This window comes from Petaurus breviceps, unplaced genomic scaffold, assembly GCF_028583685.1.
Source record: "Petaurus breviceps papuanus isolate PSGF00001 unplaced genomic scaffold, PetGlider_PUasm1.0 188, whole genome shotgun sequence".
Lineage (NCBI taxonomy): Eukaryota > Metazoa > Chordata > Mammalia > Diprotodontia > Petauridae > Petaurus > Petaurus breviceps.
The window spans coordinates 14,682,623-14,699,109 of NW_027185804.1; the positions used below are offsets into that span (position 1 = coordinate 14,682,623).

Genomic DNA, 16,487 nt, shown 5'->3' on the forward strand with positions numbered 1-16,487 from the left:
AGAAGAATACTGCACAATGTACCTTGAGAGACATAGGCTATTTTAAATGACAGTGAATACTGGTTTAGGGCTGTGTTTCATTGTAGTAGAGACCTTCCTGATATCTAGAGTCCCTCTACCTATGGAGGTCTGCAACTGTTTTACAATTTATACTTTTAAAGATCTTATTCATAGCAAATTTAAGTGACTTACCAATTTAATCAAACAAATGTTTAAGTGCCTAGACAGTGTATCCAGGCTGACAACACAAATATGCACAGGATGTACAATTCAAACCCAAGTCTTCTTGAATTTAAGACTAGTTATCTATCCATTATACCATTATGGTTGCTTATATTGAATAGATACATAGAGTTATAGAAAGCTAAATGAGACCTTGGAGATAACATCTAATCCAAACCACTCATTCTGCAGGTGAGGTTCATGGTAGCCAAAAGTCTTGCTCAATTTCACATAGGTAGTACCTGTCATAGCAGGGGTCAGATCCCAGATTTCCAGATATACAATCCAGTGATTTTCTATATTCCTGCTGCCCTAATCAATCAATCAATCACAAACTCTTATATCATGTGACTACTGCACTGTGCTAAACATAGGGGATACAATGACAAAAATAAAATGCTCTTTGTTCTCAAGTAGCTTATATTCGGTCTATTGTGTGTTGCTGTGTTGTGTGTTCTAATTTAGTTTCTTCAAGACTAGAAGTTTACTCTGAGAGTAAATTGAAGATGAAATGATTTTAGAATGAAGGTCTTCTGGTCTACACATTCACACCTGGAGGCAAGGGGCATTCAAAATTACTCCCTATTTGGAGTCAGAGTAATTGGGCTCGGATTTTATGTGTAATGCTCACTAATTATGTAACTAAGTTATTTAATTTTTTTTTTAATTTTGTTTATTTTTAGTTTACATCATTCATTTCCACAAGATTTTGAGTTACAAATTGTCTCCTCTTCTTTCCCCTACCCATCACCCCAAAGCATTGATCCCCAGTCTGCTCTCTCCTATATCATCCCCCATACCTCTCCAACTTTCTGGTAGGGCAAGATGGATCTCCATACCCCAGTGCCTATATCTTATTTCCCAGTTCTATGTAAAAATAATAATAATATTTTTTAATATTTTGATTTTAATATTTTGAATTCCAGATCATTTCCCTTGCTCCCTCATCACCCACTCTTACTGGGAAGATCAGCAATTCAATATAGGTTGTACGTTTGTACCTACATAAAACATTTCCATAGTGGATATATTGTGAAAGACTGACTATATTTCCCTCGATCCTATCCTGTCCCCCACTTGTTCTATTCTCTCCTTTCACCCTGTCCCTTCTCAAAAGTGTGTGCTTATAAATACCTTCTCTCCAATCTGCCCTCCCCTCCACATCCCCCCTCTAGTCCCCTTCCCCCTACTCTCCTGTAAGGCAAGATACCCATTTTAGTGTGTATGTCATTATCTCCCTAAGCCAAATTCAATGAGAGTAATGTTGACCCATTCCCTTTTGCCTTCCTGTTCCTTCCTTCCATTGTAACAGTTTTCCTCTGCCTCTTCTATATGAGATAATTTACCCCATTCTGTCTCTTCCCATCTCTGCTCATTATGTTCCTCTCTTAACTCTCAATTTCACCTATTAAGTATCATCCCTTCCTATTCAATTGATCCTGTGCCTTCTTTCTATGTATACCTGTACACATATATACACAAACTCACATATGTATTAATATGCCCATATACCCTCCCATATAGACATATATATGTATGCACACATATACACTTATATTCCCTTCACCTATCCTCATTCTGAAAAAAGTTTCATGAGTTACAATTATCATTTTTCCATGTAGGGATGTAAATAATTCAACTTTGATAAGTTCCTTATGATTTCTTTTCCCTTTTTACCTTCTCATGCTTCTTTGGCTTGTAGTATCTGAATGTCAAATTTTCTACTCAAGTCTGGTTTTTTCATCAAGAAAACATTAATGTCCTCTATTTCATTGAATTACCACATTTTCCTCTGAAACATTATACTCAGTTTTGTGGGGTACGTGATTCTTGATTTTATTCCCAACTCCTTTGACTTCCAGAATATCATATTCTAAGCTTTTCAATACCTCAATGTAGAAGCTGCCAGATCCTGTGTTATCATAATTGTGTTTCCATAATATTCCAAGTGTTTCTTCTTAGCTTCTTGTAATATTTTCTTCTTGATCTGGGAACTCTGGAACTTGGCTAAAAAATTCCTAGGAGTTTTCTTTTAGGGATCTTTTTTAGGAGGTGATTGTTGAATTCTTTCAACCTCTATTATGCCCTCTGTTTCTAAAACAGCAGGGCAAATTTCCTTGAGAATTTCTTGAAGAATTATTTCTAGGTTCTTTTTTTGATCATGGTTTTCAGGTAGTCCAATAATTTTTAAATTATCTCTCCTAGATCTATTTCTAGGTCAGTGGTTTTTCCAATGATATATTTCATATTGCCATCTATTTTTTCATTTGTTTGGATCTGTTTAATAGTATCTTGATTTATCATAAGGTCATTCATTAGCTTTCATTTGTTCCAATCTAGTTCTTAAGGTATTATTCTCTTCAGTGAGCTTTTGAGATTCTTTTTCCATCTGGCAAACTCAGCCTTTTAAGGCATTCTTCTCCTCATTGGCTTTTTAAGCCTCTTTTGCCATTTGGGTTAGTCTATTTTTAAGGTGTAATTTTCTTCAGTCAGTTTCTTGACTCTCTTTTCATGATTTTCTTGTATTGTTCTCATTTCTCTTCCCAATTTGTCCTCCACTTCTCTTTTTTGGTTTTCAAAATCATTCTTAAGTTCTTCTATGCCCTGTAACTTGTTCATATTTTTCTTGGAAGCTTTTGGTTAAGGGGTTCTGAATTCATTTTCTTCCTCCTGTTCCATGCTTTGATCCTTTTTGTCACCAAAATAGGAGTCTAAAGTCAGATTGCTGTTCTTGCTTTTCTTCCTCTGCTTGTTCATGTTGTCACTCAATTACTTGACTTTTGAGCTTTATGCCACAGTAGAACTCTGCTTCTAGAGAGGAGACCTTTTTTCCAAACTGCTGTGCTTTTTGCACTTTCTGGAGCTATCAGTTGGGTGCCCTCTCAGAAGCCTCCACTAGCTCTGGTACCTGGTTACACATCCCAGGACCTCCAACCAAGACAGTGATCCAGATTCAAGCAGGTTAAAACAAGAGCAATTACCCCTCAGACTGGTTGCTTCATCCGCCTATGATTTGCAGGCCAGAAGCCCTGAAGCAGACACACAGCTTCTCCCTCCAGGGGCAGAGGCCAGACTACATTTGATCCCCCTGTTCCCAAACTTCACACTGACATTTTACTTTGCCTTTGGCCTTTATGGGTTGATAATTCTGGATAACTCTACAATTGCTGGTGATCCACTCTCCTGACCTCTCTCCAGCCATGACTGGCAAAGGCCTCCCTGGGGCTAAAAATAAAGGCTCTGCTCCAAGAATGCTGCAATAGACCCTTCCTGTCTACCTGCTGGACTCCCTTCAGGGGGATATTTGTTTCTCTCTGTCACTTTCTGGGTTCTGTAGCTCTAAAGTGTTTTTAGAGTCATATTTTATAGGTATTTGAGGTGGTTGTGGGGGGAGCTCAGAGAGTTTTCCTGCTTCTATGCTGCCATCTTGGCTCCACCCAGTTATTTAAATTATTGAGGAATTGGTTTGCTCAGTTGTAAAATGAGAGAATTGGATTATATAACATAAAAGCCCCCTTCAAACTCAAATCATTTGATGGTTCTCTGTTTGGACTGTGTAGACATTGTTCATATGGAGGTAATAGAAGTCTAATAATGGGCCAAAGATAATTAAACTTGTGTATTTAGAGGTGGTCTAGCATGTTGGATAGACTTCTATAACTCTTGGCATTAGGAAAACCAAGATTCAAATCCTATTTCTGACACTCTGTGACCTTTAACAAATCCTTTAAACTGCATTTATTAAGATTAGAGATACAGTTATAAAAAATGAAACAATCTCTGTGAAGACCTCAACCTGATATACCACAATAAAACCAAAAGGTGAGTGTTCTAAATTATGGAAAACTTGAATTATCTGTTGATGACAAACCTTCAAATAGGCCTATGACTAATTAGATTGGTTTTAGTTATGTTGAAATAATTATATTTAGTGTTAAATTTGCATAATTGGTATGGGCTCAATATATGGCATTAAGTTTTTTAATGACTAAGTTTTAAAATGTAAGTTTAACAAGGTTAAAAATAGCTGGAAACCACAGGTTGTCTTTTGGAAAGAAGTATAAATGAAACAGAGTTGCTTAAAAGCTGAAGTACTCAGTGGGCTCTTCTGGTTGGTGTTAAAAGGGGAAAGCCCAGGACAACAACTCCCATATCTTTCTTATGTGCTAGCACCCAAGAGTGGATGGAATTTTCCTAAGTCTACTGGGTTAATCATAAACTCCAAGGTATTATGAAATAAGTTGGTATTGCAATGATTGGCTCAGAGGCTATGAGAAATGCACGATGGTCTTGAAAGCACTGCCAAGTTCCTCTAAACCTTCTAAAACTGACCTTTTTGGAAGTTCTCAACCATATGGGCAGCTAAACTTGGTCTAATGTGTGACAATAAGTCTCAGGACCAGAAGAACTGTGAGATGAGAAGGACCTAAGACTAAGAAAAATGTAGCCTAGATTAGGAACCCTGAGTTTTCAGGTATTGACTTAGTAGAGAAGTAGGCCTTGGAAACTTTCTGGACATATTATTCCTGTATACTATAGGTTGTTGCCAGGATCTCTCTTTGCTCCACCAAAGGCTATTTCAGGGTGACCTAAATATTAGCAACATTTCTCCCATTTTTTAAGGGATTACAATTTCTAGGTTAAGTTTCTGTTCATTAGCTTAGATGTCAGTGGAATCTTTATCTAAGCATTCCAGATGTTTATATACTTTTGGAATACTTTGAATATCATCCAGGTACTGGGGAGAAATGGGAAACTTCAATTCAATAGGCAGTCAGTTCAAGAGAAACCACATGTGCCTGAACAGATACTCTGTGACTATACCATAGGCATGCTTTCTTAAATAAAGAGCTTGTATTCATATGTCTCTCTTGCAATAATGCTGTGCTTTCTCAGATGATTCAGGAAATTAACCACTACTACCACCACCAAAAAATAAACCCTCTGTATGTGCTTTCCCCCCTCATAAAATACAGGTCCTTTAAGATCAGTAAATATCTTCTGTCATATCCCCCTACCTTTTTTTTCTTTAAATATCTCCAGTGATTAGCACTGTCCTTAATGCTTAGTTAGTACATAGGTTTATTTTTCTTTTTTCTGCCCCCCCCCGTAAGCTTAATAAGTTTCTGTGTCAAAAAAAAGTAAATAAATTAATAAAATTAAATAAAATAACAGCCAAACTTCTGGTAATCAATCTCTTTAAATTTATAAAGATTAGTCTTCATGTCAAAGACATGTCTATAGGGTCCCCATGTGGACTTCAGACTCAGAGCATATACCCACTGACCATTGATTTTGAGAATATAAAATCCTTTCCATTTCATTTTGGGCCTTCAAAGGTATACATTATTAGTCATATGTCTACAGGTATGATCTGGAGAGCCTGTTCAACCCTATGAGAGTCAAGGGATATTATGGTCACTATCTGGGACAAAGTTTACATGCAAAGGATTCTCATTGTTCCTAATCCGTCTATTTTTAGTAAATGGCAACTGTGTGCCAGGTGCTGTCCTAGGCAATGAGATATAAAGTCAAGAAGGAAATCATGTTTACCCTTAGGAGATTTACATTTTATAGTATTATAAGATTTGCAAATATGTAAGGCAAATGCTAGATATCACTGTCATTTTACTGACAACAGTTTTAGCTCCCTTGTTTGTAAAATGACTATATATATATATGTGTGTGTGTGTGTGTATACAAATACACACATACATACATACATACACAGACACACATATACATACATATATATGTGGGTATATATATATATATTCAGGGATTTTACTAGGATGATGTAGCTAGTATCTAAGGCTAGGTTTGAATCCAGATCTTCCTCATTCTAACTCTAGATTCCTATGTGCTTTGCTATCTAGATGATTTTGAAAAGGATTTCCTGGGGCGGCCAGGTGGTACAGTGAGTTAGAGTGCCGGCCCTGGCATCAGGAGACCCAGGATCAGTTCCGGCCTCAGATACTTGGCCCCCACACCAAAAATAACTAGCCGTGTAACCTTGAGCAAGTTAATTAACCCCAATTGCTTTAAAAAAAGAAAAGAAAAGGATCTCTTGTCCATGAATCTTGTCCCTTTATATATACATATTACATATATAATATTGTAACTATGTCCATATGTCCTACTTGTTTTATATAAAACCACATATGTTCACACATATTAAAATTTTGTATATACGAACAGCCTCACAAAAGCAAGGTGACAGCCATTTAGTAAGCAATTACTATGTGTCAGATTTTGTGCTGGCCCCAAATGCAAGCAAAATGTATTCCCCCTGGTTGTAAAACAATTCTTTACATTGTAATAGCAGAAGGTAAGATAAGAAGGGGAACTACAAAGCCTGGGTGGTGGCCAATGTGGAAGGGGAGAAGTATGTTGAAGGGAAAAAAAGAAGCATGGCAGCCTCGATCTCCTATCAAATGTAGACTTTGGAAGGAACTTTCCAGCAAGAGATCATTGGGGGTGACATACAGAAAAGGTATTCCAGCATAAGAAGGCCCTCATTCCTGAGGGTAACGTGAAGTTCTAGCATGGGAAGGCAGCTGAGACGTGGAGGTGAAGCCCATAGAGTCAGGAGCATATCCAGAAAGGGAAGTTGATATGTGGACTGCCAATTATGATTTTATTCTGGTTTCCTAAGGAACATTAGAATACAGAAATACATTTGATCTGTTGCTTAGGAAAGGAGGAGCTTAGAAAGAGAATTTCATGCCACAAGTATTAATGGTCCCCCAAGAGATAGAATCAATGTAAGCAATTGATGAGTTTGCATTCTTTTTCAGAACATATTTCAAGGGGTCTTGAAGGAAAGTCACTTTTGTCATGGTAACTTTGAGAAATTTACAGCATAACTATTAGGTACCCAACCATCAGCACGCCTGTGATTTGGCAAAAATGTTTGTCAAAGAAATTCCCATTGAGATATATGTGCTGTCTTTATAATACTAATGAAAGCTGTCATTTTAAAATTATTTTTAAAACTCTTTTTGAATTTAAAACTTTACCTTCTTATCAATACTTTCATTTGATCTACTGTTGGTAAAATTTCAGCTAGATCAAGCTAGAGAGACAGAGACCTGTCAAAAGAGCATTGATTTTCTTACTAACCACTTTTAAAAATTATTAATCATTTTGGAAGCTTGACGGAGCAGAAATGACATGACTCTTCCCTTGGGGCGGCCACAGAAAGCTGTGACTAATATTAGTGCCTTTGAAATGATTTCCCATGTAGCATGACATAAATCTGACATGATGTCCACACCAGCCAAGTTATAGAGGTTCTGTATGGAGGTGTCATTCTGAATAGTATTAAAGTGTGATCACAGAGAAATACAGTAGACAATCATATCATCCTTCCTGATTTGGCCTGAGGACTTAAATAAAGTCCTGTATCATAAGTATGTCCAAAAAGATTAAAGTGGCTAAATTAAATACTTAGAGGAAAACTTGGGATAGGTAGTTTATTACTTTTCTCATTAGTCTTTTATATTTTTTAGGGTCAAACTTAAAACTTACATGAGAGTTATTCTCCGTGTGTGTGTAGGTATATATGTGTGTTTAATGAATGAAGTTGAAGTCCAAGGATTCTCATGATTTGCATTTCCCAATTGATTTTCAGGGCTAGAGTTTGAATTTGAATTAGACTATCTTGTCATAGTTAATGGATCATCTCCATTATTTTGACCTTCAGTTGAAGGAGTTTTTTTTTTAATTGGGCTTTTTCAAGTTGCAGAGTCTTCTTCATTGACATCTACCAGTTATCAAAATGTCTGATTAATTTTATTTTTATAATGTGAATGCAAAGCTGGACTTTTCTACTACTTTTCTATATCTCCTGCCATGTATTTTATAGAAATTCTAGAAATAAAGATTGCACGTGATAAACAAATGTTTTGGAGTTCTGTTAGGTACTTCAATGATAGGAGTATTCCCAAAGTATTTTAAAGTTAAATCCTGTAATTATAAGTGAAAATCTGTTTGACAAGATTATGGAAATAATGGGAAAAAGGGAAAATTAACCCTCTGAAGAGTATAGGCCTATGGTTTAAATCACTGAGTTGATTTAATTAATTAAACCTTTTACAAAGGAAGTACCAAAGTTGTATGTGGATATATTGTTGTAGTGTGGAGTTACACCTGTTTCCATAAGGCTATGTAGAATGCAATCTAGCACATGGCTCCATCATTTGTCTATTATCCAAGTGCTAATCAAAACCTACCAAACAAGCAATTGTTGGTATTCATTAGGTGCAAGGAATTGTGTTAGGTAGAAAAGGATGCTTCTTCCAGGAGCTAATCCCTGCTTAACTCACCACCATGCTGGTGATTTAGCTCATCACTGCATTGAAACCACCACCCTCAATCTCCTTTCTCCTTTGATTGGAGGGTTGGAGAGCAGAGAAGCAAACTCTTCCTGATTCCTTTCTTTTTAGAAGACAGAAGCTGGACTCAGCTCAATCTACTTTGCATTTGTGAATCTGCCTGGTTTCATCTCCATGAAACAACATGACCCTTGGTTTCTCATCAACCCGTATCCACCCCAAAATTTCTGCCTCAGTTTCTGTATTGTCTTTGTCAGCTTTTTGAGGCCAAAGATTATCTTTCTTGCTTTTTAATTAATTTTACCTAGTATTAGCACAGTGCCTGAAAACATAGTAGGCATATAATAAATGTTTACTAGGAAAAAAAAGAGCATGGGGAGGGAAAGCAACTGTTTTAAGGCCATGATGGAGAAATCCAAAAGTGAGTAGCTAAGTGGGAAGTGAAAGATAAGTGGTCTGGGGTCATCCTTCAGTGGAAGATATTGGAGGAGTTTTCCTCAAGTTAAATGTGCCTCAGGGCTAGAGGATACTGCTGAGGTTTGAGTTCCAGAGCTAATGTGATCTTATGAGATGAAGAGGTTTCTGGGACATGATGAAAAAGTCCAAGAGACTCCAGAGGAGTAGGTAATGATATGTGAAGTAATGCAGTATGGAGGTAGATTACCATGAGGTATTTTTATAGATTCCTAGAATTCCTCAATCAGAAGCATATTCAATCAAAATCCTTTGCTTCTATGCACAATTAAAGAATTGATCATTTACCATATCGCCTTGATTTGGCCAAATCTCTTCATTTTTTTGAAAGGAAAAAAATCATTGCTATTTTTGTCTGCTTAGAGTTTATAGAGTTGGATAGAGAAGCATTAGCACAGCAATTCATAGAAAGTGTAAGGGTTCAGAAAGCAGTGAATGATCTTGACTTGGAGTCAGGAAAATGTGAGTTCAAATCGTCTCTGACACTCATTTGCTGTGTTTCAATGGATCAGAAACTTTACCTTAGCCTAAAATTTCTCTACTGTAAAATGTCCATAAGAATGCCCACATCAAGGGTTTTTGGCGAGAATAAAATTAGATAATGTATGTAAATCACATGTTGTGAAAATAGGTTATAAAATTTAACATATTGAATGCACCCAGGAATTTATAAAAAATCAATGCTCTAAAGAACTATCTTTGGACTTCGTTCAAGGAAAGATGAGCCCAAAGGAGATATAGATAGATAGATAGATAGATAGATAGATAGATAGATAGATAGATATAGATATAGATAGATAGATATAGATATATATATATATATATTAAAAGGGAAAAGGAGAAATCAAAAGTAAACAAATATTTAGAAGTTGAATATAAAATTGTTAAAATGCAGATATTCATTATAAAGCTAATGAGTAAATACTCGGAAGTGAAAAGACACAGAAAAAAATGGATTTTAAAATGTTGTAAATATTTAAGTTTGATGCAAAATAATTTTTTCTTATATCTCTTAGTCATTGGGATGTTTACAGAGTGACATATGCTTCCCTGGCATCCTTTCTCCTTATATATCACTGCAAGGACAAGAGTCAAATGTCCTGGTCAAAAATTTCTTTGGGTTTCTATCTTCAACAGAGAGTGAAAAATACTCATGTAGATACTCTTTTATGGTGAAAAATGTAGAATAATATATATCTCAGAGACTATGGGGCTCTCTTAGAGAATTCTACACCTAAAACAAACATGATAATATCTCCCAAAAATGAAGGATATGTGAATAGATTTATCAATTGTATTCCTAAAATTATTTATTTGGAACCATGAGAAGTTTTTCTTTCATGGAACAAAGATTCATTCTCTCTGTTTCCAAACAAATAACCTTTTCTGTTTGAAGAAAATAAGAAAAATACATCAAAATGAAAGTTTTAAAGATTTATAACTCTACTAAGGTTCTTAGGTTTTTTTAATCATTTATCACATGACCTATGGATTTCTCTGCATGCTACTTTTAAATGCATAAAATGATATGTGCAGGATTACAAAGGAAACCTATTATGTTAATATTCAGTGATAAAAATATTTTATAACAAGTTCATAAACTCTAGGTTTAAGAACATCTACTCAGGTCTGTTCTTAAAGTCTTCTAGCTCTCTTTTTTGTTATAAAGATAAAATCGGATATGTCTCTAAATTATCTACTCTGTGCCTGAATATTTCAATCTCAGCTACCTTAAATCATATAACATTTGAAAATAATATTTCTTGGATAATTATGGCATCAGAAAATACTGCAGAGGGTGCCAAAGTTCACCTACAGTTCTTAAAACATTTATTTGAAGGTTGATATTTCCAGTATCCAACCAAGACAGCAATACCATTCTGGAGGAAATGAGCCATGTTTCTATTGAAATTCTTGCTATAACTGAATCCAGAGACATAAAGAAGTTGTTTGCTAGCTGGAAGTACAGCTAAAAGACTACTTCTAATGATAAATGAAGGAGATGGCAGCTTTGGCTTGATAGAATTCCCAAAGGCAAGAAAAAAACAATAATTGTATGGACACTTGGTCATTGACTCTTCCAGTAATCTTATTGAGGTATAAGCAAGCAGATGAACAGGATAATGATAATAATAATAATAATAATAATATATGTATAATTTTTGCTGCAAAATATATAGAAGCATAGAAATTGTTTGAAAATAATGGGATTTTTAAATTGTCAGCATTTATCTTGACAGTCAGTGACATTGGTGTGTAAGTAGGCTCAGGAATACTTGGTGAAAATTATATTGGAAAATATTTGTAATGAAGAAATAAAAGGAGATAAAGGTATTGGTTTGTTGAGAAGCTTTGTGTCTACATCTCTTAAAATCTTTTTTTTTCCCTAAGGAGACAATTTGGAGGTTCTAGATGTAGTGAGCACAGAAAAAGAATATTCTTAGGGGAAAATGTAATTGAAATTATTATAGTGAAAAATCAAAACATAATTATTTAAGTTCAACTCATTATTTAATCAACTTTATTTAATCTAATCATTGCTGGTTAGGGCAAAAATTAAAAGACAAAAAGAAAAAATATCATTGCAAAGAAAATAATTGCCTCTGTAATGTTCTACTTGAGGTGGATTAAAAGGATGATCATGGCCTAGCACTGATGAGTGTATCCATATTGAGAGAACAGCCACTACCTTAAGAGCTATGTCAGGTTTTTACCAGTATATGTACTGTATGCTATGGATCAAATATTAAGAAGAATGACATGACAGAGATTCAGAGGTGAAGTATTCTTCTCTTATTAAAATGAAAAATAAAGTGAGGAGTCCATCATTTTAAAAATAGTCTTATTGACCCACTTTTTATTGTGGGCTAAATATGTTTCACTTCAGCTCTTTCTGATGTTGAAATAATGCCATATTTTAGCCTGGGTATTCTCCAAAATCCTTACCTAGGCTTTCAATTCATAGGGTCAAAGATGCACAGACATAGGCTGGAAGGAAGCTCAGAGGCAATATGGTCATTTTATAAAATGAGATGTGGAAAGGAATAGGGCTTAAGTGTTATGTTTTTTGTGGTACCTATGGCCTTTCTATTGTGCCATGTTATTTTAGTGTGTGAAACATTGGTAGCAGTCCTGTTATTTCCATGAGGTAGAGATAATCCTAAAAAAATCATTTTTCCTGCCCATCATCAATTATTGCTGATAGGAAAGGGCCTGAAAGATGTCATTTGAATCTGAACCAATAGAAGAGTGAATAAAAACAGAATGGCTAGAGAATGTAGAGGATAGTTCCAGCCATTTGGCTACTGGGTTTGTTAACTTAGTTGTCAAGAAGGGATTTGTTTTGTTAGCTTCTGGGAAGAATAACCCAAGAGGATGTTGTGGGGAGACAGACTCGGTCCTCAATACTTAAGAGATACTTGAGGATGTGATAAGTAGTTAACTGTGTACACTTCTTTGTTGTTTTCTAGGGGACTCTGCGAGTCAACCTTAGAAGTCTATAGCTTTCTCATCAGGTCATAAATTTAAACATCACTGTGTGTAATGTATATAGAAAAATAGTATGTGTAGAAACAAAATTTGTGTAGAAAGATGAATGATTATACAGCTATTATTTCAGATTAGGCAGTGGGATATACTACCAGTCATCCTGTGACATGAAATATAGCAGTGGAGGATTTTTTTTTCTGTGTACTTTTTGTTCTATAAGTCCATTAGACTGTGGGCGGGGAGGATAAGCTATGGGAAGGAGAACCTTTGCTTCAAAAATCAGTCCAGCTATTTTAAAAAGGTTTCAAAATGAATATGATTCCAAACCTGGGTTCAGGAAAGAATGGCTGACTTTAAATCTGTCTTCAGATATTTCCCAGCTGTGTCACTTAACTCTGCCTTCCTCACTTTCTTCATCTGTAAAATGAGGATAATAATAGGACCTTCTTCCCAGGGTTCTTGGGAAAATCAAATGAGATAATATTTGTAAAGCACTTTGCACACCTTAAAGTGTTATAAATGGTAGCTATTATCTTCAGCAAGATGGAATGAGAGAGGGGAGACTGCAGAGCTAGAATACATCCAGAAGTAGATATGGTAAGAAATCTAAGAAAAATATAGGAAGTACAGCAACTTAGTAAAAGGGTCCAATGATTCACCGGTAATTTCTATTCAAGTGCCACAAAATTTATTAAACCCCAACTACATGAAAAGCTTTGTGTGACTTTAGTCACTCAGTCAATCAGTTCCAGGCACTGTGCTAAGCACTAGGGATACATCAAAAGGCAAAATATGGTCCCTGTCCTCAAAAAGCTCACAATCTAAAGGGGGAGAGGACATGTAAATATATTCTAAGAAAGCTATCTACTGCATAAGTAGAAAATGATTAAGAAAGAGAGAGGCCACTATTATTAAGAGGAATTGGAGGAGGCTTTCTGTAAAAGATGTGATTTTAGTTGGGACTTTACCGAAGCCAGGGGAATCAGTAGTGAGTGAAAAAGAGGGAAAACATACCAGGCATGAGAGACAGGCAGTGAAAATACTTGGAGCTGAGAGATGGAGAATCTTGGAGGTAGAACAGTCAAAAGGCACATAAATGTCTCTGACCATGTTACAAGACTGGAAAGAGTTAATGGTGAGATTGAAAGTTACCAACACCCAGAATCAGAGGGGAGTTTGTAGGAGTTGCATCAGACTTCCTGTCTTGAGTAAAGAACTTCAGAATTATGCCAACTACGAATCATTTGATTAAATGGAAAAGAGAAGTATGGCAACTAGCATTGTTTTGAGACTCAAGGTCATTTTTGGAACACTATAGAGGAAGCTGATAGAGATATTATTGGCAATATCACTTCAAATTAAACTTAATGTGCAGCATTTTTTCTCAGTGTGAAAGGCAGTGAGTGACCTGTAGTGGATAGGTCATTGAGTTTAATTACTTCCTCTGAGCTATACTGGCTGTGTGACCCTGTACAAATCATTTAATCCCCTAGGGTTACTCATTTCTTTTATATAAGTATAAGAGAAGGTTCTAATCCACCTCAGTACAAAGAATGTCCTCACTCAGTGAAATCGGACATCTAGGACCTATGCTCGATCCTTATCCTGTACTTATCACTTAGAAATGAACATGGAGAAAAAAAAAACCTACAAAGGAACATGTGAAATCTAACTAAGCTACACCATCTCAGCAACATTTGTAGATGACACTATAATGAGAAAATATATATGAAATATAACAGATATTTCCAGATTTTTAAAATGAGCCAATTTCATCTTCAAGGGTAGTGGAGACCACCGATATTTGGGCTCCATTATCTCATGCCTTAGTAGGAAGAAGTAGAAAAGGCAAACTAAGGAGATAAAGTCAGGAGAAATACCTGGATATGATCAATGGTTGTTAACTGACTAAATGGATAAAGGGCAAATCTGTGCTGGAGTCATATAAATCTTAAGAAATTTGAAGATTGAATTTCCATATATCTCAAAGCAAACACGTGAGGAAATAAATAAACGTGACATAATTTGCCTTTCATCTCTGAATTTCTAATATCATTGCTTATTGATTCTGGGGAAATCATGCACACCAATATTTGATCTGGCAGAACAATTTCTATACTGAAAAGCTCCCTTTAAAAATAGTGCTTCCCACTATTTCTGATGATTAGATAAGACTCCAGGACTGAATATGTAGATTAAGCAAAGTAGTAATCATTTCCCTATATCACCACAAAGTGTTAGACATTGTAATACAGAGTATCTTGCAAGAAATACAAATGAGGGGATTTTATATTGATAAAGAATTTCTATAGATATTCTAATCCTCATAACACATAGATAACTATCATTCCATCAAGACATACATTATCAGAATCATGGCTTCACAGAATGAAAGATGGAAGGTAAATTAAAGGTTACTTTTATTTATTCATGTGTATGCTTTTGTGTAGCAGTCTTGGTTTTATAGTTAAGGAAACTGATACAAAGAGAATTTAAATGCCCTTCTCAAGGTCATACAGTGAATTATTCTGCTAGTACATGTTTTATGGAATAGGGACTGGGATGGATAATGATCTAAGTCCAAAAATGAATAATAGGAAGAGAGCAAACAGGACCATAGTGAGAAAACAGAAGCATCTTTTTCCATATCTGTTTACTACCTCCCCCCCAATTCATCTTTTCAGTGTCAATATTCTCTGATTAGATAGCTCAAAGTCATGGAACATCACATTTTCAGAAGAGTTTTCTTAGCGGGCAGAATAAAGACAAGAGAAAGGACTCATGTAAGGTGAATCAAAGGCTGAACCAATTACTCCCTTATGCATAGTGACTTCTGTATAAGTTGTATAAAAGGACCCACTACCCTCCTAAGCTCCAGGGATACAAAGATTAAATAAATAAATGTCCTCAAATAGTTTATAACCATGTCATACACAAGTTGACAAGTTTCAGGGGGAGCTATACACTTTAAAATACAAATACAAAAAAAGTTCATATGCTAGTCAAAGTTCAAATTCTTGTAAACTTTCCCATAATTTTGATTGTGGTCCTCAGAGGAGAGTTGCTTGAAATCTAATGGAAAATTTATGAGATCTACTTAAGAATAGTCCAGCAAAAGAAAGTGTGTATTGTTGCACTCTGTGGCAGCAGATAGAATATCTTCTCCTATAAAATCACAGTTCCATTGAAGAATGGAAATATTATTTGGGCAGAAACACCATGGGCACCTAAAATGTTTAAGGGGTTAAAAAAACTATGCATAGAGGTAATGACAACTTTAAATTACATAGGGAAGTTTAGCTTAAATTTAAAAAAATCTTTGTAGTTACAAAGAGCTAAGGATTTATTGTAGCTCTTTGCTTTGGGTATATGTAAAAGAAATTCTGATTTTTAAAAAAATATATTTCCTGCCAGAAATGACTTTTTTTCATAAACGGAGAGAGAAACCAATGAAACCAGGCTGAAAAAAATCACCCTGGAATGACTAGGTGTATTTAAGCTTATAAGCTTAAGATGTGATCCTTAATATATTGCTCCATTCTAAAGCTGGTTTGACCCTTGGAAATACAGTGAAGCAAACAATGTTTGACAATCCCTTCTCTCCTGAATTTAATTCCTTGAGCATTTATAAGACAACTGCAACATGCTAGACATTATACTTAACACAGGGAATATAAAGATAAAATCAAAACAACACCTTCTCCCTAGGAATTTATGTTCTAATTTGGGGGAAAAGGAATTCAGTAGGTACACCATTAAGTCTATGCAAAGTTTATACAAATCATATAATATGAATTCAAGAGTAAGAGAGAAGACACATACTGAGGGATCTGGGGAGTGTTATTATAGGAGGTAGCGCCTGATTTAATCCAGAAATGAGATGGAGATCTGAAGACTGATCTCCTAGGTTTCTGGAGACCCTACTTTAATATTTCTTGTAGTTCTCCTGGCACATTGGCCCCATGC

General features: G+C 35.5%; 1 protein-coding gene across 1 annotated transcript in view; it reads left to right on the top strand.

Moving 5' to 3' along the window:
- LUZP2 (leucine zipper protein 2) overlaps nt 1-16,487 on the top strand; it is a 774,279-nt gene that overhangs the window by 175,829 nt on the left and 581,963 nt on the right. The gene's annotated exons all lie outside the window — the stretch shown is intronic.